The sequence below is a fragment of the Anabrus simplex genome, chromosome 11 (genome assembly GCF_040414725.1).
Source record: "Anabrus simplex isolate iqAnaSimp1 chromosome 11, ASM4041472v1, whole genome shotgun sequence".
In the NCBI taxonomy this organism is placed as follows: domain Eukaryota; kingdom Metazoa; phylum Arthropoda; class Insecta; order Orthoptera; family Tettigoniidae; genus Anabrus; species Anabrus simplex.
In genome coordinates, this window is record NC_090275.1 from 58,890,768 (window position 1) to 58,914,496 (window position 23,729).

Sequence of the window (23,729 nt, forward strand, 5' to 3'; positions counted from 1 at the left end):
TTCCTTGTGTATTAAACTGCCTTGAATTTTTGGGGCAGAGGAAATGAATAAAATATTGAATTCACATATAAGATCCCCTCCAATGTAATTAGGCAGAGAAGAACAACGATTCTGCTTTGTAGCAGGTGCACACTGTGCTGTAGCTCCGATGACGTCACACAAATACCTTTGTGAACATTTTGTCCGTCCAAACCGTGCAATGCAAGCACACATCAAAAGTCGTGATACGTGTAAGTCTTGAAGTTAAAGAGATGTCTGCCTCCGTAGCATAACAGTTAGCACTATTAGCTGTAATCCTCGGGGCCTGAATTTGATTCCCAGTATTGCCAGAGATTTAAGAATGGCAGGAAGGCTAGTATGTGGTAATATGGTACCTGCAGATCACCTCTCTTGGGGGTGTGCCTGAAAAGAGCTGCACCATCTCAGGATGAGGAAACAAGTTTACTTTAGTTAAGAAATATTCACAGATGTTGCATTAAGGGGGAGGTACACCTTTGAAGGTAAAAATTATGCACTTTTTTTGGGGTCCTAAAATGGTTAATAGACTTTGCTCTTTCTAGTGGTGAAAGAATTTTTAATATATCTGTAATAGTTTCCAAGATACAACAAAAAAATATATATAGGTGTCAGCTGATCAGAAGCAATGCCACACCCACGTGTCGGCACCGCATCTGTTTAAATTATTTCGCTCCTTTTGAAAATTGGCACTACTAAATCTCCCTCAGGCATGCTCTGTATTACATTTCTCGTTGTATATGAGGAACAAGAAGTCATGTGATGCTTTTGTTTACAAATATATCTTTGTTCCTGCAGTAACGCAGCACATGGTATCTTGAGAGGAAAGGTTATAATAATTCGTCTGTGTTTTAGTAGGCCTACAGTATTTGCAAGTGGTTGCTCTCAGAACTTTGAAATGGGTAAACGCAAAGCAGTATATAGGCCTAAGAAAGTGAATTTCCGTGGAAATAGGCATACAACTGCAAAAAATAACATTCGTGATTCACCTAACCTAAATAGTGCCTCAGCTAAGAAGCTTCTGAAAGACTGTGGCAATAGCTGTAGTGGTTTAGATGATGTAAATATTATTTTTAATGTAAATATTATGTTCAAGCAGTTGGAAAAGTGTCTTCGGTGTGTATGTGGGGAAAATGTGAAACTCAGTGTACATAAAATAATAGGTTTAGGTTGTAATGTGACCATAGTGTGCAAGAAATATGGTGTAATTGGTTCCTTTGACAGTTGCCATAAATTAGGAAAAAACAACCAGGTTTATTCCATAAACAGGCATATAATATATGCTATGAGGTTTTTAGGGCAAAGTTTAGCAGGATTAGGTATGTTTTGTTTTCTAATGAATTTACCACCACCTGTAAAGAAGTCTACTTACACACTGGTGTACCAGAGAATTCTTGCTGCCACCAACCAAGTAGCTAAATTATCTCTAAGTAAGGCAGCTGAAGAGGAAGCAAGTCTTACAGGCAGTAGGGATATATCTGTAAGCTGTGATGGCACATGGTTAACGAGGGGTCACAGTTCATTACATGGTGTGTGCACTGTTATAGGAGCAAAAACTGGAAAAGTGATAGATATTCAGGTTCTGTCATTGTCTTGCAAAGGATGTGATCAGTGGAAAGGCAAGACTGGCACTCTAGCTTATCAAGAGTAGTGGGAGACACATGAAGAAGTCTGTTACATCAACCACAAAGGAAGTGCAGGAAGCATGGAGGTGGAGGGAATGAAAAGGATTTTCAGTCGAAGTGTAGCCAGTCACAATTAACAGTATGTCAGTTATATTGGGGATGGAGATACCAAGAGCTACAAGGCTGTTTCTGATGACCAGCCATATAGGCCAGATATTCATATAGTGAAAAAGGAATGTGTTAGCTATGTCCAGAAAAGAATGGGGTCTCAGTTGAGGAAAGTGAAGGCAAATATGAGAGGAAGAAAGCTGAGCGATGGGAAGCCACTCGGTGGCAAGAACCGGCTGACTGATGCTGTGATAAATACCCTCACGTCTGTTATGGGAATGCCATTAGAGCTAATAGTTTATCTGTAGATAATATGAGAACAGCCATTTGGGCCATTTGGTAGCACAAGGCTTCCACAGATGATAAGCCACAGCATACAATACAATTTTGCATGACTGTGAACTTTAATCACATGAACAACATACACTAGGATCTTTAGATTAACATGTGCCATTATTTTTTAAAAAATCTAAAAAAGGTCAAATATTTCCTCATTTTATTTAAATATCAAAAGTAAATATTGTTTCCAGTGCTATGTCTGAGATTCTAGTGTATGTCGTAGACTTGGGTCTTACAAGCAACACAAAACAAGAACAATATAAATAATTGGGGTAATTATTGTGTAAACGCTGCCTGACTGCACAAATTACACCAGAATGTTTTACAGTCTATTGATGACCAATGGATAATATTTTTAACATTTTAAGAATGTCTTAACGATATATTAGTAGTAAACATTAAACCTGCAAATTTTCATTTTTTTTTTTTAAATCATAGGGCTGCAGAAATAAAAAAATATTGAATTTCATTAAATTTACACTAGTGAATGGTGTACCTCCTCCCTTAATACAGCAGGCAAGATCATTAACGCTGCGATCATTTAATACCTTGTAAGTCAGGCCAATATAGGTAATTTTAAAGAAGTAGGTTTAAAACGTGATGAAAGCATTGAATCATAACGGTTGTATTACTCATCATCGTACCCAACAAATCATACTGTGTTAATACAAATCATCGAGAGAACGAACATACAAAATTTAAATTTATGATAATCGTATTACTCATCATCGTACCCAACAAATCATACTGTGTTCATAAAAATCATTGAGAAAACGAACATACGAAATTTAAATTTATGATAATAAAACGCATTACCCCCATGCTTTTAGATATCTATAAATACCACAAGCTTTCCTGATTTTATTCCCCTTTCTTTGTGGAACTTCTGCCACTATCTGTATATATAAAAGAACATGTCCTGGCTGACTGACTGATTCATCATCGCCGAGCCAAAACTACTGGACATAAAGAAATGAAATTTTGATGTAGGTGCTCGCTAAGAGAGGATTTTTATATATTCTGTCGCTAAGGAGGTGAAAAGGGAGGTGAATTTTTAAAATGAGTGAATCTATATCTCTAGACTTTAAAAGTTTAAAGATGTAAAAATTGGTATTTAGAATCTCCTTTAAAAATAAAGAAACATGTATTTTTTGTTTTAGGAAAATTTCAATAGGAGGGGTGAAAAAGGGGTTGAATGCCTTCAATAAGGATACTTATATCCCAGAAACTGAAGATATTACAGACCTAAAAATTGGTATTTGGGAACTTCTTTAAAAATAAAGAAACATTTTTTTTGTTTTTGGAAAATTCAATTAATGGGGGTTAAACAGGAGTGACAAATCGGGGTGAATTTTTAAAAAGACTGTAACAGACGTAAAAATTGGTATTTGGAATCTCCTGTAAAAGTAATGAAACATAGGTGGTTTGTTTTCGGAAACTCCATTTAATGGGAACTGAAAAGGGGGTGAAATTTTAAAATGAGCATGTCTACACTATATCTTAAAAACTTAAACTGTTACAGAAGTGGAGTACTTTTGTTTTCGGAAAAACCACCTGGGTGGGGGTAAAAGTGACTGAAAATCGGGTTGAATTCTTTTAATTAGGATACTTATATCTCAAAAACTGAAGATGTAACACACATGAAATTTGGTATTTGGATCTCCTTTAAAAATAAAGAAATACGTATTTTTTTGTTTCCAGAAATCCACTTAAAGGTGGAGGGTGGGGGGACAATTGAAAAATTAGTTGAATTATTTGTATGAAGATATTATTATCTCAAAAATGAAAGATTTTGCAGACGTGAAAATTGGTATTTGGAATCTACTTTAAAAGTAAAGATACACGTATTCTAGGAAAATCTAATTTTGGTGTGTGTGTGTGCGCGTGCGTGCGTGCATGCGTGTGTGTGTGTGTGTGTGTGTGTGTGTGTGTGTGTGAAAAAATTGAAAAATAAATTGAATTAATTGTATGAGGATACTTACATCTAATAAAAACTAAAGTTGTTACAGACGTGAAAATTGGTATTTGGATCTCCTTTAAAAACAAAAAAAGCCCACATTTTTTGAGGGGAAATCATCTTTGGGGTGGGGGTGAAAATGAGTTGAATTTCTTTTATGTGGACACATATCTCAAAAGCTGAAGCTGATAGAGTCGTGCTAATTTGTATTTAGAAGATCCCTTACTATTAAAGAAACAAGTATTTTTGCCGGAAAATTCACTTAAGGGGGAGGGGAGTGTGAAAGGAAGTGAAAAAAGTGAATTATTTTTATGGGGATACTTATATATCAAAACGGAAGATAACAGACATGAACATTGGTATTTGGAATCTCCTTTAAACATAAAGAAACAGTCTTCATTGACAATTGAATCATTTGATGAGGTGAAGGTAACTTGTACGTTATGAATTAAGTGTATTGACAACTGTAGTAAACAACACTCGTAGTAATAAGTCTACATAATAGCGCCTGACATCACTGCCATTTGTATTTGTGTGTGTCCCTACATCACTCGAAATGTCATTTTTGAACCCGCAATCATTTGCTGTGTTAGCACCAGAATGCTGTCGTGTACCACTTGTGCCACCTCTCCAAAGAACAGATTATTTCAGCTATCTGAGTGGAAGTCGCTCAAGCTGTGAGCGTAATGTATCAACCCAATATCGTTTAGAAAAGTACTCTCATTGAACATACTGTGTAACAGAAATGCAACGCAACTGTAAATTCCCATTCAGTCTGCTATAATACTTTTCACGGTGATGTCATACCAGACATATCCCACTCGCATAAAACACCGAAGCATCAGAGTCTGCACATACTGTAGTAAAAACACAGATGATTACTTTCCGCACAAGGCAAACCGCATTTTGGCATGGAAATGATCTACGTTGAAAGAAATACAACTCTGTCTGCTGTGTTTCTGTCATGCAGAAGTATTTACAAAAAATTCACGCTAGATGGCAGGGCCATACAGATACTGAGGACCAAATTTCACAATGCAGACTAACCTCAGAGTAAAACAAACATGTAAATAAGTTACCTGCCCATGACTGAAGTTGCTCTCCTCTCCTGATTATTTCCAGAAGTTGCACTTTCCAGTAGAGAGGTTAAACAAACTTTGTAAGCCTAATTTGTTTTGAAATATGGTTTGAAACCTGGTGAATATCTTAAATTACAGTATTATTAATTGCTGGATAGGTCCTTGATTTAATATTGTCGGTTTAACAAGCCGTTTTGTTATAGGGCCTGAGCAGGCCAGTTATGAGGGCATCCACTGTAATAAAATTCTGGTACAAATGTACTTAACGTGATTGGAATATGCTTTCATTACTTATTATGACTGTTACAGTTTTATGGTAAGTCTTGGTTGAGCATGCTCAGGTCTAATGCATTTATTCTTACTTTATGAGTTGTAGGTAAGATCAGAATTAGTTTAGGACTTCTATTGTTGTGAACAGTGAGTGGATTGTATTATATAAAGGACTGCAGTTTGTTGTTCTTGTCCTTGAAAATGCAAACGTAAATAAAAAACTTACTTTTGAAGGAATGAAGTTTTTCTAGTTGAACTTAAGAATGGTTGATCCAATTGATTTTTGAAGGCTTGTGATGATAATAATAAAACTTACTATCAGTGGGCAGAGAAGAGTCCACCTATTCAATACCATTAGCTTAATATAGTGCCCTATATAATTAGTACTAGTTTCGACCCCATATACATTGGGTCATCTTCAGCCACGATCCAATTGGAAAACATATGCTCACATACAATCAATAATAAAGAAAACAATCTGGTATGTCTCAGTTTAAAATCAAAGTCTAAAACTTGATGAAGTCCGACAACACATCCAAAAGTAAAACCAAATGACACGTCAAAACTGCTGCGGCTGGTGCTGAACTATGTCATAGCTCCTACAGCAACCAAACGTTCCCGAGTTGATCTGGGAATTGGCATTCCCCATCTGTATAGTCGAGCCACTTGATTTATAAATTATGCCTTGTTGAATAGTAATATGGGTAATGGTTATAAGTAGCTTGAAGGGGAACATATATAGCTTGAATAAGTATTCCTTTTCATCACATGTAGTGATCTATTGTTTAATTTGGTTTGAAGTCAATGTCTGAAAAGAAAATATTTTAAGTAAATTATTGAGAAAAGAAGGGAAACTAGAAGATAGAGATTAATATACAGCTATATGAGACTCGCCCCTATGTTCCATGTAAATTGTGTGTACTTGGCACGGACACAACACGATACTTCTGCATGACAGAAAGACAGCAGGCAGAGTTGTATGTCTTTCAAAGTAGCTCATTTCCATGCCAAAACACACTGTTTGCCTTGTGCGGAAAGTAATCATGACCCAACGTATGTGTGGTCGAAACTAGTACCAATTACACTATATTAAGCTAATGGTATTGAATAGGTGGACCCTTCTCTACCCTTTTATAGTGATCAATTGTCCATACGGACCATAAATAAATTCATAACTTATAATAAAACTTATGCAAATGTTCTGTCTCATTACTTTCTACTATTGTACGCACCTTAAGCTGACTATGCATGAAACAATGATTAGCATCTTTGTTCCTGTTGACTGTTACGTTACTTGTTAGAGAATCATTTCCTGTCCTAAGGAAACCCAACACTATTGCTTGGCCTTTTATAGTGGTTAAATATGGGAAAACTGTGTCAGTAGATATTCTAGCATGTTTGTGGTGTGGGTTCATATAGAAACATCCTAGTTCTTGAACCATGGGCAACGGCTGAGTAGCCTAGTAAGTTGGCCCGAGAGTCGGAATACCAGTTGCTATGGAAATAGGAGCAGGCATCTCGGACACATCTTGAGCCATGGTGCTCCTTGTTCCCAGATTGCTAGGTCTTATCCAGTCCACCGGTGGTTTCTAAGTTCTAGGACCGTTAGATGAGAAATTCTCGCTGGGGCTGTGTATCTTTTCTCTTCTGACTGCACAGCGTGCATTCCATCCCTGCAATTGGTGGCTAATACCTTGCCATCACTGATGTTAAAATGGAGGCTCTTCAGATCTTCCTCATTCTTCATTTCATTTCAAACATGGTCCCATATGGAAATCCCCAGTATCTGACATAGGCTCTGCATTTGGAATGCTTTGAACTTGTCTGCCTTAAGCAGTGTCCATTTTTCAGACCCATGTAGGAGTTTTGGGAGGATAAGTGGCCAAATGAGGCAGATTGTAGTGTTGTTGTTTTTCTTCCAGGGGCACCACTTAAGCAAGGCAAATGTAATGGTTGCCTGTCTAATTCTGCTGTGGATATCTGCTGAGGATGGCATTTTCTTTCCTTGGACCAAAGGTACTTGAATTCTGTCACCGCTCTATCTGGACTCCTGACAGGTAGTCACTGACCTGTAATCTGTCAGTTGCCATTCCTCTATGTTGATTTTGAGGCCATAGGATTACATGGTATGAACAATGTTTATAAGATGTGGTGGCTTCCACATCAGTATCCGTGAACATGAGATCAGTTACAAATTTGCTGTCAGGATACTGAACTCCATATTGACCAACAAATGTCTTATCAGGACCTACTCCGTGGATTGAGTAGCTCAGCTGTTGCCAGTCCTAAGCCCAGATAAAGGAGGGGAGTGGGCCGTGAAATTAGGCTTGAGACCAATGGATCACAGACAAATAGTACTGTAAAATGAGGCAGTTCCGATCAGATGGTGTGAAGCCGATTATTTACGTAGTTTTCAATAATAGAAAATGTTGGTGCCGCACCATAATAGCTGATCAGTGTTTTGAGTTCTAGATGAACTGGTCTACAATATCAAGTTGTAGCACACAGTACCAACAATTTGTTATTGTCAACAGGTGCTTTTTCACGTGAGCTGCACTCATGAAGTAAAGACATTTATTTATTTATTTATTTATTTATTTATTTATTTATTTATTTATTTATTTATTAATTAATTAATTAATTAATTAATTATGGCTTCTTTCATGTGGTGAAGTTAGGACACACGGTCCTCTCTTACACTTAACCACAATACAACAAATAATATTAAGGTTGCCTATTACTAATTATACTACTTATACTATTTCCTAAATTAAGCTTAAGTTACACACCCACACAGTATGCAGCTTATTAGCTCGTTACTTCAGTCCTCTTTTCTATCTCACACAGACACTTGCGCGCGCACACACACACACACACACACACTTACAATGTCCACACTTATCAACTACCCTTACGTTTACATTATATAAAACTAACAGAAACAATTTTTAATTTTACAATTACCAATCACACAATACACACCAATACACACTTCAATCGGTAACTCTCAACAGGTAGTCTCGGCAAGATATTTTAAATTTGAGGATAACATGTTGCCAACAAGTACTTCAGTTGAATTGTTATGATTTTTTTTGCTTTCATACAAACATCTTAAATACTACTCTCCATTTATATGTCCATAGTTAACACTGTTTTGAAACTATCTGTATCTAAAAACACAGTTCAAAAAAATTAGGGGAATATGTTTCTGAATGTATGCCATGCTCCACAAAACAATACCCTACACCCAGGTATATTGCCAACAAAACCTTTATTCTTTACCGTTGAAGTATACAAAAGAACATCGATGGATTCGCGTTCATTTTCAGAATACACATGGAAATGTCCAAATAGGGGCAGAAGCAAAGTGGTAACAGTCCTCCAGGGTGGATTTTTATCACAGTCAGAGAGCTTCAGTATGGGGTATGAGGGCTATGCCGAAAATTTTTAGCAGAGTGAGAGGAAAAAACTTTTATTTGCAAAACAACAATTTAAACTTTTCAAAATACTCTCCATTAGCACGTATACATTTTTCCATTCTCTGAAATCACTTAGAAAACGTTTCAGTCCAAGCTTCTTTCGGGATGTCACTTAGTGCACTGTTGTACACTCCAATAGCCTCTTCACCTGACGAAAACTGCTGCCCACGTGTTTTTTCTTTGGTCTTAGGGAACAGAAAGAAGTCACATGGGGCCAGGTCAGGTGAATAGGGGGGATGAGGTAACACTCGTACTTTTTCCCTTTCCAAAAAGTCCATTGTTCTGACAACCCTGTGTGCAGATGCATTGTCGGGATGCAGCAGAAGGTGCCCACTCTTGGACTTTGGGTGCTGTGACCTCCAAGTGGCGAGGACTTTGGGAAGACATTCAGCATTGACTGTACGATGTGTGTCCAAGGTCACAGAGGTGAGATGCCCCATTTTCGTAAAAAAAAAAAAAAAAAAAAGTTGCCACCATCTTCTTTCCGGAGTTCCGACTTCGTCGAACTTTTGTGGGTGGTTCCCCCTCTGGAAAGCACCACACAGAAGACTGTCTCTTAGTTTCAGGGTCATAATGGTAGACCGATGTTTCCTCACCTGTGACGATATTGTAGGTGTCTTCGGACTGCCCTCCATTGAATTTTTCTAGCATGAAATGACACCAGTCCACTCTCTCCTCCTTTAGGCTTTCTGTCAGGGAATGTGGCACCCACTGGGCACATCTCTTGGTAAGGCCTAAATAATCGTGAACGATGGTCTGCGCTGCTCTTCACCCAATTTTTAAGATCCCTGCAATGTCACAGAATGTAAAATGTGGATCTGCTTTGATCATTTCCCTCACAACATCAATATTTTCTTGAGTCACAGCTGTTGTTGGGCGACCGGGACGAGGTTCATCTTCAATTGACTGCCGACCCCTGGAAAACTCACGAAACCAATTTCCAACTGTGGCTCTAGAAGGGGCAGCCTCACCAAAAACGCGCAGCAAAGAAGAATGGCATTCTTCGGCATTTCATTTCTTTTTATAATCATAAAAAATCATTGCTCGAAAATCGTGGCATGACAGATCCATCTTGCACCGTGTCTGACTCAGCACTGCCTGTACTTTCTTCCCTTGCTGTGGAGGAACTACTGCCAGGAGGGGTTGCGCGCGCATGTTCCAAGGTTGAAAAACATCGCTCTTTCAATTAAAAATAATCCCATCGTCCTCAGAATTACGGTTTATGCGCTGCTAAAAACTTTCGGCATAACCTTCGTATGTCCTCCACGAGCATTTTGTCACAGCTTGGCACCTATGTGGCATGCTCCGTATAAGTCGACGGAGGTCACATTGTGGTATCAGGTCCCATTCTTCAATGAGAGCCTGTTCGAGGTCTTGGAGAGTCTGTGGTGGAACAGGAAGCCCACAAACACTTCTGTCAAGCCTATCCTACACGTGCTCGATGGGATTAAGGTCATAACTCCCTGCTGGCCATTCCATCTCTTGAATGTCCAGTTCTTGCAAGACAGCTCTGGTGATGTGTGCTACATGAGCCCTGGCATTGTCATGCATGAGTACGAATTCAGGGCCAACACCGTATGCAGCAACCAACACATGCTTTAGCAGTATCTGCTCGATATACCCCGCAGCGGTAAGATCACCATGGACGACGACAAGATCCCTACGGCCATCAGTACTGATTCCACCCCACACCATCACAGAACCTTGTCCGAATCAGTTGCCTTCCTGGATAACATTTGGCATGTACTGCTCACCATGGCGTCTCCATACACGTTGACCTCCATCATGGTGTGTCGGGGGAAATCTGGACTCATCTGTGAACAACACAGGTCTCCATTGGCGAAGTTGCCAGTTGACATGGGTACAGGCAAACAGAAGGTGAGCTGCGCGATGTTGCTGCATTAAACAGGGCAATCGAACAGGACGTCTGGGTTATAAGGACACTCCTCTTAACCTGTTCTTTACTACCTGGTCAGACACAGTGACTCCAGTGACCCTCCTGAAGTCTTGTTGCAGTTCTCTGGCAGTTGCTGAACGACACCACAACGCACAGATGGTCAGATATCGGTCTTCGTGTGGAGTTGTCATGTGTTCACGACCTTGTCCCACCCTCCTTGTGATCTGAACTGTCTCACTGTAGCGATTCCATAAGTGGTGAATGACTGACGGAGAGACATTGAGATCCACAGCAACACGACAAAAAGTCTATCCTTCCTGGGACTGAACCTCGTTAAGATGTCTCATGGAATGTGCTGGTTGACGTACAACATGCTCAAATGATCGCAGTAGTCTGTATACCTTACGACACACGGATGCACCACTTTTCACTTTGTTTTCAGGGTCACCTGACAGTTTAATGCATGACTACGCACCTACAGATGGAGTATAACTTTGATTTGACATATCCTGAGTAGCTAAGGTCTCAAGGTATGCTGTACGACCACTGGAACCCCATCTACCAAATTAGTGTTCACATACCAGACGTAACAAAATATGTTCCCCCAATTATTTTTGAACTGTGTATAATATTGCAGTTTTGCAGGGTGTATTCAATCATGCAAGTTTATAAGAAGGTTCTCAGACAAACTTGGAAATTGATATCCTGTACAACCTTTTCAAAAATTTGTGTGTTTTCTGTCTCAGGTGCATGTTCATTTTCCAGAAAGACAAATTTGGGATCCATTTCTTGCAGTTCTTTTACAGCAATGAATAATCTGCACTTGATGTTACTTTTGGTGGTGTTTGGATGTTACTTTTGGTGGTGTTTGGATTAAGTGAGAATGGTTATAGTTCAATAATAGTAGTAGTTGATAATTTCTTCTTCTTCACTACAAGAACCAGATATTTTCTTGACTCATCATGGATGCTGCTTGAAACTGCATAGATTATGCCTGAACAGGCAGCTTTAGTTGCTTAATCACCCAGTTTTCTGGTATCCAGGCTACTACAGTTTCTTTTGGTAGCCACATGTGAAGAGCGCCTAAGACAGGTCAAGAAAAGTAACAAATTTGTTTTAGCCCATGCTAGAAGACATATTGCACTGTGGTCTCGCCAGCAAAGGCAGTCTCAGTAGAAATAAACATACTAAATTCTTGGGAATTGATAATGTGAAACTTTATTTCTTATTTTAAATTGCAAATAGAATCCTTATGGGGTAGCTGTACTTCAAGGAGGAGTAGGTTTATTAGGAACTGAATTATTACAACAATCTAATTGAAAACAAATAATAGACAGAACTACAATTTAATTTAATTTATTTGCTTGAAATCCTGCCATATGAGACCACAAGCAGGGGCAGTGGTGTATTTTTAATGAATTGCACAATAAGGAGTAATGTCAGTGCAAGGTAAAATCAAACACAATATTATTTTGTAACTTGGAAAGAACTCTTTCTTGCAACTAACATTCCAGTCACTGAAAACCAAGAGATAAATTAAACAAATATCCCTTTTTCTTTTGCATTTTTTCTTTTCATATATACGAGAGGGGATCAAATTTAAACAGGATTTTATTTTCTATTTAAATTCATTTATTGAAAAACACAAGGCAAATACAGTTTATTTTCCACATAGTTTCCTGCTTTGGAAATGCAATTGTCCCAGTATACGGGCAGCTTTCTGATGCCCTCGTCATAAAAATAACAGGGTTGTGTCACCAGCCAATTGTGCACGAAATCTTCCACACTCTCGTAATCTTCAAATCGTTGCCCTCCTAGAGCTTCTTTAAGCGCTCCGAATAAAGGGAAATGACAGGGCAATAAGTCTGGACTGTAAGAAGGATAATCAAGTGTAGTCCAGTGCATTTCCTGTAGTTTGGAGACAGAGTTGCATTACGGGGCCGCGCATTGTCGTGGAGGAGGATGGCCTGTCAAATCGGTTGGTCTTGTCTTTTGTGGCAATACGCAACCCTCGCCTTATTCCACACCTCGCAGCAGTAAGCAGTATTGATTGTGCGTCGCTCATCCAAAAAATCAATCAGCAAAATGCCTCGCCGATCGAAAGAAAAGACGGTTGCAAGAACCTTGCCAGCTGACAGTCGAGTCTTGGCTTTCAGTAGTTCTGCCTCCCCTTTCCTCCGCCATTCCTTACTGGCTTGTTTGGATTCAGGAGTGTAGTGGTGGATCCGTGTTTCATGATGATCCGACTAAAAAAATGCATCACCTTCTTCCGCAAGCCTTGTTGTAAGCCTCTGACAGACATCTAAACATCTCAACTTCAGATTTTTAGTCATAAGGCGAGGGACCCATCGGGAACCCACTTTACGGAACTGTAGGTCGTTTGTGACGATTGTTTGACAGCTCCCATAACTGATTCCGACTTGTTCTGCAATTTCTGATACTCTCGCCCGTCGATCGTCGTCAGTAATGTCTTTAACCGCACGAATGTTTTTGTCTGTAATGCTGGTCTGAGGACTGCGATCGTGTTGCTGATTTTCCACATGTTCTCGTCCTTGACAATATTCGATCACCGAACTGAGCAGTCAATCTCTGGCAAATTTCTGCTGCTGTAACTCCTTCACGAGCAGGAAATTTTATAATTATGCGTTGTGCAGTGGAGAGGTGCACCTGTTGCTCTCACATTGTAAGCGTTACCGAGGAAACGGCTGGAAATATCTAACAGCACGCTCTTCCCACTCATAACGGTCCCGCCTAAGCATAGCAGAAGTGCAGGGCCAGTCCTACCAACTGTTGATGTTCAAGAACAAAAATCCTGTTTACATTTGATCGACCTTTGTACATATACAGAGCTCTATAGGAAGCCAGAAACAACATTGGACGGCTGAAAAGAAATAAGCTGTAAGTAAGGGAATGAAGGAATATTGGCACCAAAGGGAACTAAAATCATGAAGATTTACGTGGTCCATAGTTGTCAAAATCTATTATGAATGAATGAATATATGGTAGGACATATTACTATCATTCTCTTCTTGTGCTTCTTTCATATACAAGGTGATCGCAAACCTAGTTAGCATAACCCATGTAAAATGGATTCTGGACTAAAATGATAGTGACAGAGACGAAGCTCTGACCTTAGAAATGCTACTTTCACAATGTGAAATCTCTGTTTTCCAATTAGTTGATTGATCAGGAATTAAATCTTACTACACTTGCAGCCTGAACTGCGACAGCATAGAAAAAATTGAATACAAGATATGATACATCGCTTGTGACACAATGTGATATAGATATGAATTCCTCACGTTTGACTTGTATTCATACTGTATTGCGCTAGGTTGTGGTGTTATTTCTAGACCTGATCTATACATGCTTGTTGTCTAACAAAGTTACAGCCACCTCAAAAGGAAATATATTGTTTACAATTTTTGTTATTTTACAATACAGTTATTACAGCATTATTTATTACTTGCTACTAATGGACAAAAATATTTTCTCCTCTTCCCTATCTTGTCATATCTTTCTCAGAGGAACATATTGTCATTGCCGGGACAAAACCTATGTTATAATATTTTTAGAGATATACTGACCCGCAGCACATACATTATGCAGAGTGAGAATGCCTTGACCATATTCACAGAATATTCCACTTTAGATGACAGAACCTTACTGGCCAAAGTTCTAAGCTAAAATATTTCACTTAGGAAGTTTTGTCCTAGCAGCGACGATATTTAAGATTCCTTTTAATTTTTAAATCACTTTTAGAATTATTTTGAAGTCTTCTTCCACATTAATTTTCTTCACATCTAACAGCGGATAGAGTAACATTTGAAATACATTATATTACACAGTTATTTAGTTGCTTATTCTCTCTTTACTGTTTTGTTAACTATATTTGGGAAAAACTGCTCAAGCAACAAGAAACATAAGCCAATCAGGCCCAGAACCAACTTCTAGCATGTTAGCAAATACCATATCGTAGGTTCTTTAAGGAAAATAGCAAACTGTCTGATAGAGTGTGTAGGAATGCATGTGATACTGGCGTGTTTTTAATTACAACACATTATTTCTACTCTGAGTTACCTCCAGATGCCAGTGCAGCTTCTTGAACTGTATAATGAATGATAATTGTCTCCACAAATGGGGATGGTTACAGGTTGGCTGTGACTGTACAGGACTATGTTTGCTGGGAGCTGCATACAGTCAGTTTATCCCTTAACAATAGACACAGATTATCTGCAACACTAAAATTGATGTGAGGTCTCGGTGACTACTTAATGTTATTCTGGAGAAAAAATATTCACAAAAGGTGTCAAAGTCAATTGTTATTTAAAAGACCTACCTTTAAACTGTCGAAAACCACATTATCATTTTTCATTTGTCAATTAAGAGAAATTTTATGCTTGTTAATTCTGATCACTGCAAATGAATGTGTTCAGATTGGAATTTTTGAAAAAAAGAAAAAAGAAAAAAAAAGATACATCTTCTGTCAATCCTATTTGAACATTAAAAGTCATTCATAATTTGCTGCTCTAGAATAAGAAGTCCTATAAATAAGGACAAAAGATGTACCAAAATATGTAAATGTTAATAATGATAAGTTAAAGGTATTTAAGAATCTGATTGATTTTGACCAAGGTGGGATCAGAATCATTTCCTTTCGAAGTTATTGTATGATATGATCCGACAGTCTTGTTTCTGCTTCCCAGCTTCGCCTGGAGGGTGTTCATGAATCTTAATGTGGGATGTGCAGGATAAGAAGGAAGCTGGACAAAGACGGGAAAAGGGAAGAAGAGACAAAATTATAAAAATACAGGTAGGAAAAGACTAGAAGGAAATCATGCCAACAGGCTTAATATAAGTAATGTGTGTTTCTTTTCATTACATATCCAGATGACGATCAGGTGGAACTCTTTTTTTTCCTTTTTGGTTACTTGTTTAACGTTGCAGTAACACATTGAAATTGAAAGTTTTCAGCAACAGAAAGATGGGAAAGGGTTAAGATTGGGAAGGTAGTGGCCGTGGCCATAATTAAGCTACAGTCCCAGCATTTGCCTGGTGTGAAAATGGAAAACCATCTTCAGGGCTGTCGACAGTGGGATTCGAACCCACTATCTCCCGAATGCTAGCTTACAGCTGCGCGCCTGTAACAGCACGGCCAACTTGCTTGGTGGTGGAGCCAATAAAGACAGTCGTAGTGAACTTAAGGTGAGCAAGAGAAAGAACCCAATTTATATATATATAAACTTTATTGCGCACAAGTTGTGCAGTTTTAGGATAATTAATCAATACAGAGGTCTATGATTGATTTCACACGATTTTTACACGACAGTACGTGATATCGGTCACAATGTTTATCACAGAGTTCACATATGCACATCGAGTCCGGGTCGTGGTATGTCTTCGACCTACAGATTTTGTGATGGTAGCCATGGACTGCCATGGAATTTACAAAATGTCTGAGCTCCTGGTTTGTGCCGGTCCATGCTCTGTTCATCATGGCCTCTGAAGAGTAGAACTCTGGCCATATCTCCTTCTTTTTCTTCTCCCTCTCTAACCGCAGTTTCTTCCAGTTCTCTGTACAGGGCAGATTGAATTTCCATCTCAGGTCCTCTATTAGAAATGTTTCTCTCGCGAGTTCGTACGCTAGTCTTGACTTGGTGTACTTTGAAATTCCGAGGGCTGCTTTCAAGAATCTGGCTTTCACTTTTTCCATTCGTATTAGGTCTTTATAGCTTAACTTTTCCCATGTTATCTCTATTCCGTATGTTAGAATAGGAACGATTTTGGCATCAAAGAGGGCTATAGCTGTTTCCAGGGAAAGTTTTCTTAATGGCATGATGTCGTAGATGGCTTTGGTTGCGGCAGCTGCTCGTTGTGTTGTGTGAATTCTGAATGAGTGCGCTGTTGTCTGGACCGTTACGCCCAGATATTTGAAGCTGTTCGTAGTTTGTAGAAGTTCATGTTTGAGGTAAATTTTGTCCCTTGCAGATAGGCGTCCTCCTTTCCTGAAGACCATGTGTACTGTCTTTTCTGCGTTTATTTGCAGTCCGTTGTATTCAGCCCATGTTCCTAGAGCATTTATTCCTTTCTGGAGTTCGTTAGTATCGTGAGAACCCATCACCATGTCGTCTGCGTATATATAAATCTTGAGGGACGGAGCGGAAGTTCTTATTGCTTGGACCACGTCATGTGTAGCTAGAGGAAGAACACTGCACAAGGGCATGAATAACAGGAACTTTCTCTATAAGACACAGCTGTAAAAGCTTGTAGCAGTAGGTACCCAGGAAACAGGTGGTTGGTGGTGTTGATTGTTATTATGATCATTTTTCCTGTGGGTAGGGGCAGTAGAATACATCTGTGGTGTGAAGGGATTGCTCCATCGTGATGGAGATGTGTAGGCCTATATATTGAATTGCTACTGAAAAGGCAAGCAAGGGTTGGCAACCACAGTGGCCTTAGCTGAGGCTGGCATTGCTATCCAAACTTTATTGGTCAACTTTTGTTCTCTTTCTACCTCAATGAGGCCTAGGGAATGTGTCGTTTTCGTGTCCTTCTTGGCCCCTCAATTTCTTCTGCCGATACCCTCCTCATTCTTAGGATAAAGGCCCAGTTCATTGTTCCCTCAATCTTTAGAGCATTTCTCTGTATAACCTCCAGTCCTTTGTAGTCTTCTACCAAATGGGGTTGTTACAAGATATTAGAATCATTCCGTATTGATGGTTTTCAATTTACAGAGGAAATTTAATGTGTCCCCCTATGCAGTACATGCACATCTCCATCGTTAGATGGAGTAATAATAGTCATACATGTTTCAACTCCTTTGAGCCATCTTCAGTGAAAAAAGCAGGTTAAAGTTTTACATAATTGATGCTAAAAATGTGTTAAAACATAATGAAGAAAAGAATGAAAACAAATGAGACATGACAGAAATTAAAACAATTCAATATATACACATCTCCATCATGTAGGCCCTATTTATTTCACTTTCATTGACGTAGGCCTATAGTCATTACCTTATAATCTATTGGGTCGATGCATAAGTTTATCTGGTATTCTTTTGGGTTGGCAACAATGCAGCATGAAGGGATTGCTCCATCATGATGGAGATGACTTATAGTCATTACCTTATAGTCTAATAATGGAGAAAAGACCTTCCATATATATTTTATTCAGAATGAAAGAGGTATTCTTGTATTTGTATGGCTTTCTTCACAACACAGTGAAAACTGGAGTTATCATTGTCTTAGAAAACCTTGAGTGGAAGAACTGGAAACAATAGTTCAAAGATTCATTTAGCACAAATGCCATGTTAACGGGACGATTAGTTCACGAGAAATAGGCTTATACTTTGGCGTGTTTAATCGGCCATTACTTAGTCGCATGTACCCTCCACTCTCTGTATGCATCCATTGTCACTTCATTCAGTTCAGTCTGGTGTAGTTGTGTTATCGTCTGATTTATTCAAACTTAAATTCTTCACTTTTATTCAAACCGCTAAGTGCCATGCTTCTGCGCTATACAATATTGTATCTCAAAGTGACAGCGAGCCAAGTAATAATGTGTAGTAATAGGTTTCAAGGCGAAAGAATTATAGGAATCCTCACCAGATTATGTCAACATGCATAACAGTGGAAAGATGGTGATTTATACTATCAGTCTGCATAAGGAGAAGTCATGTAGTGATACATACATCTGCTAGATTGCAGCAGAAATGTACGTTTACATGCTCTCAAGTGGAAAGAGATCAGACCATTTCAAACTCCATGCGAAAAAAAAATGAAACATTAATTTGGGTTGATTCATACATAGAAGGAAGGCAGAGATATTCAGCTTTAAAGATATATCATTTCCATCTCGACAACTTTTAAACTTTACAAGCTATAACAAAATGAAGTTATGCATGCAGGGGTCTATACCACGAGTGGATGTCGGCAGCATGTGAAGGAGAGGAAGTCTATAAGACGTGTGGAGGTTGGCATCAAGGGTTTAATGAGAGATGGTAAATTGAGACCTTAAGACAGAATTCTTGACTTCAAAATTATTGCAAAATATTCCCTCCATTCCAGTTGATAACATGAAGAACTTGTAAGTGATCGACTATAGGCTGTGTATGATATAGATCTTGATTCCCATAGGGATTCTGAAATGTTTGTCCCGAATGAGTAAATTTATAATACTAATATAAATGGTCCATTATTGAACATTGTCCAGTAACGGGCCATTTATGTTGGTATTATAGGCTGTGTATTCAAAGGAACATTTCGGGGTGTACTATCCATGCCCCAATTACTTCCCTCGTTATTAGGAACATTGTGTGTAAATAAATTAGGAAGTGAGGATGGGAGGTGAGAGAGAATGTCCATGAGTGCACTTCCTGGACCCTCCCATCTTTGCAGTAAGATTTCACACCCAGAAAACACACAAACAGCCATCATAAACACCCCAATATATGTGTACATATATAAACATTTGAATAAATCATTCTAGAAAGGGCGCATGTCCACTATTGGCCAAAGTGAATTAAATTCACCATTCTGTAAAAGTCAGTGGAAATATTAGCTACAGTCTGTAAATGCAAATGTATAAAATGCATACATACGGTTTTCTTATACAGTGTCATTAATTAGGCCTGCTATAATTTTTTAGTCAATTCTTCAAAAATATATTTTCTTTAGATATTTGGTGATCAATCTTATGAAAATGAGCTCTTTCTGTGATGACCAATTTATTTCAGGCAGACAAGAGAAGAGAGAGTGTACCCATCTACTTAGCACAAAATTGCAGCTTGCTGGTGAAAGTTTTTCCAGATCAATAGCTTACTAACTGTCTGCATACTATGTATCTACAACCATGTAATAATCACTGGATATATGTAGCGAACAGAGACTGGATTTATCTGCATTAATACAACAGGTTTTATATTCATATGGGCAGTTAATTTAATTCAGTATGGACTTATATATATATTAATTCTGAAGTCCCACTCCTTGACTGAATGGTCATTATAGAGGCCTTCTGTTCAGAGGGACCGGAGTTTGATTCCTGGCTGAGTCAGGGATTTTAATCTTAAATTCCCTTGGCTTTGGGACTGGGTGTTTGTGCTGTCCCCAACATCCCTGCAACTCACACACAATACGCAACACTGTCCTCCACCACAATAACCTGCAGTCTCCCATACATGGCAGATGCCGCCCTCCTTCGCCAAAGGGTCTGCCTTACAAGGGTTGCACTATGCTAGCAATTGACTTTGACAGTGCCTTACGAGTGTTGGCGAGAGAGCTTGCTAGTACAAATAGTGAGAAATCGATATAGAAGATGATCGATCATATTCAGTTAAAACGCTGCAGTGTATATCAATGACAGGTAAAAGAATGCCCACTAAATCACTTGTAATAACAGATGAATCAGGGACAGGATTCTCGTTGTAACCAAAGTATATTACACAGTTTAATATAGGAATTTTTGAGTGGCATTAAAAAAAAACTTGTTACCACGGGGTTCTCACTTTGATGTGCTCACTATAGCGGACTTCTTCTATTAATTTATTTATTCATTCATTCAACCTTACGTCCAACTCATTGGCTGAATGGTCAGCATACTGGCCTTCGGTTCAGAGGGTCCCGGGTTCGATTCCCGGCCGGGTCGGGGATTTTAACCTTCATTGGTTAATTCCAATGGCCCGGGGGCTGGGTGTTTGTGCTGTCCCCAACATCTCTGCAACTCACACACCACACATAACACTATCCTCCACCACAATAACACGCAGCTACCTACACATGGCAGATGCCGTCCACCCTCATCAGAGGGTCTGCCTTACAAGGGCTGCACTCGACTAGAAATAGCCACATGAAATTATTATTATTCAACCTGACACAAGTTGGGTTTGCCCAAGGATACAGAATAATGATATAACTTCCTTTTTTGTTACATATGGTACTTTAGTAAATAATGCCTATTCTAGAGTATCTGTCATGATGCAATCCATACAAATGATTTTGAAGAATAGCTACTGAATACTTATTTATATTTGTCACAATAGTTTCTTGAACACTTTTTTCCAGTTTGTAAATCCACACCACTTAACAGAAAATTTAGAAATAGTTCCCCTTGACCCAAAAGCCATAATATTACAGTACAATAAATACATTGTTCTTCTTCTATTGCTACTGCTTTTCCCACATCTGTGGGGTCGCGGGTGTGAACTGTGTCGGACATGTGCATTTGGCCCTGTTTTACGGCCGGATGTCCTTCCTGATGCTAACCCTATGTGGAGGGATGTAATCACTATTGCTTGTTTCTGTGGTGGTTGGTAGTGCAGTGTGTTGTTTGAATATGAAGAAATACAATAAATACATCTGATCTTCATTATCAGTTTGCAAATTAAATAGAATTTCTATGGTGCTAACACAATATTTTTTTTCATAACTGGCTGAGAGACATTAGGCCTATGTAGTGCTAGTTTTCCTATGAAAACTGAAGCTATTTAATTTCCAAACACATGTAAGCCATCCACAACTAGCCTTTTAACCCATAATTTTTAACTCTCTTGCTTTTGCTATAGCTCGTGATCGCATATCCAGTCTCTTCAGTTGCACTTTCATATATCCTGTTTATGATTTGTGGAAACTTTTGCTTTTTGCCTGCAAAATCCACAGCAGTTACTGTTTCTCTGTTCAAGACAGGCCTTATTTTTCCTCCAGTCAGGCATTGAACTCTTGGCTACATCTTACTTTCTTCCTGCAGCATGAATATCAGTTTGCCCTATCTCTTTAATAATGCAGAGCTTTTCTTTAGCCATAACCGACCTGTAATGAGAATCCCTACCAGCCATCCTAAACATGGGATATGGCAGGTTCAATCGTGACTCAGTGTGGTGGTATTCGAAGGTGCTCAAATACATCAACCTTGTGTCTGTAGATTTACTGGCACATAAAAGAATTCCTGCGAGACTAAATTCCGGCACCTCGGCGTCCCACAAAACCGTAAAAGCAGTTAGTGAGACGTAAAATAAATAACATTATTATTATTAAACATGGGATATTAGTGTCAAGTGAACTGATGACGTGATATGTATGCAGCACCCTTCTTGGTTTTGGCAGGAACAGAGAGGATGGAAAAATATCAACTTGCAGATTTTTATATATCAGGAGTACTGAACGACCTTGACGCAAATAATACCTAACATCAAAAAAATACACAGGGATTATTTGCATATCTGCAGTAAGATTCTTTGGGTGATATTAGTACAGCTGTCTAAAATGGTCAAATGCTTGACAACCAGGTTTTTTGATCATGGTTCATAATAATATGCTACAGAATTTTTAAAACAAAAGTAAATAATAACAGTATTTCATATTTAAGATATGATTGCATTTGAGAGTGAGGAAGCTGTTTATTGCCATGTTTAGGGAACTGTGGGCTTAACAGAAGACAGATTACAGATTTCTCACAAATCCAGACAAAACTCACAAGTCTAATTGTCTGAGCAACAGTGAAGTAAAATGAAAGGGCTTTAACTGATAATATTATGAACTATATTACGGCACAGTAAAACCTTTATTATTATATGGTGCATCAGCATGGTCTTAAAAGAAAGTGGGTTCAAATTAAGCTATGACAAATCCAATCAGGTTTTGTGCTCAGAATTCCACAGGTATACCGTACAATATCCACCGAAGCAGCCCATGTGATCGTGGACTTACCACCTTTACATTTAACGACCATTTCAAAGCTGAGCTTACTTTAATGATTAAGGGTGCTATGAACCCTGAGAAGATTTTACAAGTTACGCCAGAGCTGAAGGTAAGTGCATTTCATGATTTTATTATGCAACTTAACTTTGATTTAGACCATCATTTTGATATTTACACAGATGGCTCTCGGATTTGCAAAAAAAAAAATCGTTGGCCTGTGGGGTGTGATTTTGTGGTTTTAAAGGATAACGTCGAGATTGGTGCTAAAATATTCAGATTGACTTCAGAATGTTCAATATTTCAAGCAGAACTCTGTGTTATACAATAGGCAGTTGATTGGATTAAGAGTCACATATATTGGATGATTCTCAGGCTGCTTTGAATGCAATTCAAGACAAATACAGTTTACATCCAATTACTGTTAATATAAGGTCACATGTATTAGACTACAACAAGCATATCTACATGAAATGGTTACGAGATCATAACGGCACAGAAGGAAGCTGCGACCACCTCGGACTCTATTATGAATACAGAGAATACTGTATATGAAGTAATCTATGGGTAACTAGCTCAAGAAGTCAGCTTACAAGGAATTTGTTCTTTCCAAAGATTCAGGATAGACTAAAAAGTAGATTAACACACAACCCTATTTTAACACAGTTTATGTCAGGACATGGAAAATTTGGATCATATTTTGAGAGGTTTAGAATCAATACCCAGAAGCCCTATACTTGTACCTGTGAAATGCCACGACTGTTTATCATCTTTTATTTTACTTTATTATTTTACTATCCTATTTTTGAAAGAATAGTGTATTAGTAATAACCAAGCAGAACAAGACTAGATTCTGTTTACCTTCCCCCCATCCCCTTCAAGGCTTAATAAAGTCGAAGTTTTTATAGTGTTGTGAATGTTTAAGACTAATATGAGAAGAATATATATTTAAACCCTTTAATTATGTCACCTAAACATATTGTAGCAGGTGATGTTTACTTACTAAACAAAACCTGTACTACTGAATGTAAATTTGCCTAAGGCAAAAAATATATTGTACTGATTAGATGGATTTATTGGTTTAGTTCACTTCGTTGTTAATACATCATTACGGACCATGAGGTTGATAGTTTGCAACCTGAAGGGGACAGTGGGCCTCCTATTTGGCGACGCCATCTCTCAGGTCAGGGAGATGTGATATGATGGAAATGTTCATAGAATGTGAGGAGGTTGGCGGCCATGGCCTATACTAGGAACTGTCCTGGCATTA